Source organism: Pinus tabuliformis, chromosome 7 (assembly GCF_031772625.1).
Source record: "Pinus tabuliformis cultivar Carrire ecotype Pingquan chromosome 7, CPIR1, whole genome shotgun sequence".
In the NCBI taxonomy this organism is placed as follows: Eukaryota; Viridiplantae; Streptophyta; class Pinopsida; order Pinales; family Pinaceae; genus Pinus; species Pinus tabuliformis.
The window spans coordinates 1,256,636,044-1,256,639,785 of NC_142293.1; the positions used below are offsets into that span (position 1 = coordinate 1,256,636,044).

A 3,742-nucleotide genomic window follows, 5' to 3' on the forward strand; every position below is an offset into this window, starting at 1 on the left:
TCAAGAAATGTATGCACTGTGACACAACAAAGACACCTCAATGGAGAAACTTGTTACCTTTTCGAATTCGGTTTTGTCGGCCCTTGACTTATATGTTAGCCATGCAGAGTATGCAACCTTTGATGAAACAAGAGTAGTGACGTTGTATATGAATCAATGTCTTGTGTACTCCGAAATGCCCTGCTACCTTGGAGCTATGGGCATCTTGCAGCATTGCTAATTTTCTCTCTTAGGTCTACCATTTGATTGACATGACCGTCATGCTACAACTGATGTAGGATATGTACACAAGCACTTGAAACTTCCAGCAGCATATGCTAATCTGTTCCAGCAGCATATATTAATCTGAACAAAACTGGTAAGGTGCCAAGCAGTTCTCATTTCGGCATTGAACAAAACTGGTAAGGTGCAAGCAGTTCTCAAAGCATTGCTAATTTTCTCTCTTAGGTCTACCATTTGATTGACATGACCATCATGCTACAACTGATGTAGGATATGTACACAAGCACTTGAAACTTCCAGCAGCATATGCTAATCTGTTCTAGCAACATATATTAATTTGAACAAAACTGGTAAGGTGCCAAGCAGTTCTCATTTTGGCATTGAACAAAACTGGTAAGGTGCAAGCAGTTCTCAAAACTGTTAAGGTGCCAAGCAGTTCTCAAAATGACATTTTTCTAGGATTGTACATAACTGTGGATGGCAGAGCTCAGCTACTTCAGAACCGTAGCTTCTCTTTTGGACGGGTAGATAATCATGAAGCAAATAAGCCTCCAGCGTTGGAAATTGAGATTTAAAATGGTGTTAGAGAAGCAAGTGGGTTGCATGCAAAAAAAAACTTTAGCGTGTCAATATCTCATTTTATTTATTATTAACACTATTTTTTTAATTAAAATATATAATTTTTATTTCAATTATTAAAATGAGAAATGTGACATTCGATGAGCATGATGACACCATGCAACTCTAGGAAGTTCCAACAGATGTGAGAGCCGGTGTGCATGGATGACACGTGCAGCTGTAGGCAGTTCCAAGGGATGTTTCTTCTTGTATTTTTTTTTTATGGATGTGGCTTGTGTCTTGATTTTCCTGATCCCTTCCTCATTCTTCCGTATTTGTGTGCTGATCACAACTAGATTATGCTTCTCTGTGTGGCTGGAATTTACATCAAGATTGATGCTGGATAATCAGTTTTCTTCCTACTTCCATAACAATGTTTCTTTACCCTCTTTGATTTGCAGAAGGTTAGTTCTTTATACTCCATTTTTGTTATTTATGCCTAATTACATAGCTAAAATTTGTTGTTATTTATGCCTAATTACATAGCTGAACTTTGCTGAATCTTCTTCCCAGACTCTAGAATTTCAACATTGAGCGTCTTCAGTAGGTTCCTGTTTGTTATTCCAAGGTGAAGGTTCTATTTTCTAATTTGGTTTCTTTGTAGAGGATGGGCAACACATTTCAACTTTGTTAAATTCTCTCTTTTGGGAAAGTGCCCGTAATTCTATTGAAACTATGATTATTAATATTGGTATGTATATATATCAGTTGGGTTTCTCTAGTGTTTCTGATTTTTGTTTTGGGTTGTATGCAGACATCTAAAGACTCCACGGACTTGACTTTGTATTGTGAGTACAAGTGGATAAGGAATGGAAGCTGCTAATTACCTTTATGGTTTTTCTATTTCATTTGATCATGAGGAATTTTCAAAGTTTGATCGACGATGAATTATTTTGAACTCTTTAGGGTAAACTACCTCCTCCACTGTTTCTGTTTCGGTCCCCATTTGCTGCTTGCCCTCATTGAGATGAGAGCACATGGTGGTATCACTGAGAACAAAGGATTTCTTTTTGTTTTTGAGGGAGTTTCCTACGAATTCTGGTTTTCTGGCTCACCATCCAGAACTAATGTGCATGTGGACAGAGACAATTGCATACATCGGGTTCGACTCTCCCTGCTAAAAATCAAATTCCTTATTTATTATCAGGTATATATATGTCTAAAAGGAAGTCCAGTGGGAAATTCACAGAGCTCAAGAATGGTGTGCAGTAACAAGATTTTTTCCACATTGATGACCTCTTGGACTTCTCCAATGAAGAGATAGCTGGACCCATTGGAGACGATGACAATAATTGGGCAACCTGCACTACTACCACTGTAGTAGTAGCAGATTCCTCTACCATAACCTTGGCGGAGACTGTCAGCTACAATTCCTCTCTAGACGGAAAGAGCTTCAGAGCGTACAATGTTTTGGAAACTGATGCAAACAATAATGGTCATCTCTGTGTTCTGGTAAGTACGAATTACTAACTTCATTTATGCATATAGTATTCAGTTTAACTCCAGGTAATGCATGATGTTAGCCTTGCCATTTGCTTTTCCTCTCAAAACTCTTCTTCAAGAATTTGGACTGGGTTTATTCTGTTTAAAGTGTATTTCAATCCAACCCTTTTCTTGAGGAATCTGGAATGGGTTTTAACTTTCTTATGTTTAATGTGCATTTCAACTTTTCAGTAGAATCCTCTTCTTCAAAAATTTGGAATGGATTTTTTTCTCTTTAAGGTTTATTCCAACTTGTCAATTCAGTTCTCTTTTTCTTTGGATCCACACATATTGATGCCCATGTCGGTGGTGTGAACGATATTGCTTTTGCTCACCCTAATAATAAGCAGCTCTGTGTTATCACTTGTGGAGATGATAAAGCTATTAAGGTATAAGTTCCAATCCTTTATGCTATACCAAACTAGTGATGCCAATAACAATTTATTATTGAAAGGTCACCATATATATATTTTCAGATGTGATAGATTGGTCTCAGGAGTGTTCAGTGACTTGAGCAGTTATGGGATGCTGTAACTGGCACCAAGCAGTACACATTCGAAGGCCATGAAGCTCCTGTATTTTGTTGGGGGCTATTCTATGCATGTAATTGTATTGTGCACTTTATCTTGTATTTTTCTGTGGTTAATGGCAGTTCATTTTCTCTACGGCTATTGATGGAAAGACCAAAGCTTGGCTTTATGATCTACTGGGATCTAGAGTAAATTATGATGCCCCTGGGCATTGGTGTACTACAATGACTTACAGTGCGGATGGAACACGGTATGATTAAGTTTTCTAAACTCTTATGCTTTTCATGATGAATATTTAGCTATGTCATTTCAAGAGCGATAATGATGCTTCTTTAATTCATTGAATTACATGCGGGATTAGGCTCTTCTCATGTGGAAGAAGAAAAGAAGGTGATTCGTACTTGGTTGAGTGGAATGAAAGTGAGGGAGCAATCAAGCGAACATATTCTGGATTCCGCAAACGGTCCTTAGGAGTTGTGCAGTTTGATACAACGAGAAACAGGTTTTTGGCAACTGGTGATGAATTTCAAATTAAGTTTTGGGACATGGATAATACCAATATTTTGACAACTAGTGATGTCGAGGGTTGTTTGTTTGCCTGTAAGAAGATATTTTCTATTTTGGTTATGATCAAATATAAAATCCGAAACTCTGATTGTTATTTATTTTAGATTAGATATATGCCCATCTTGTTTCTTGTCAAATTTTGTAGGCAAGCCCTCGCCTCCGTTTCAATAAGGAAGGGTCCTTGCTTGCTGTGACTACAAATGATAATGGGATCAAGATTTTAGCAAATGTTGATGGAGTTCGAGATAAAATGTGAACAGAATTGAAAAGAAAGAGTTGTAGCTCTCAGGTGTGGCCTGCACGTGGAGACTACACTCACAAAA

At 37.6% G+C, this 3,742-nt stretch overlaps 1 long non-coding RNA gene across 1 annotated transcript; it reads left to right on the top strand.

Annotated features, from left to right (window-relative positions):
• The first annotated feature begins 1,134 nt into the window (after window positions 1-1,134).
• LOC149251948 (uncharacterized) lies at window positions 1,135-2,163 on the top strand. The gene is made up of 2 exons (XR_016266029.1): window positions 1,135-1,244; window positions 1,595-2,163. It is a non-coding gene; the product is annotated as an uncharacterized LOC149251948 (long non-coding RNA).
• The last annotated feature ends 1,579 nt before the right edge of the window (window positions 2,164-3,742 follow it).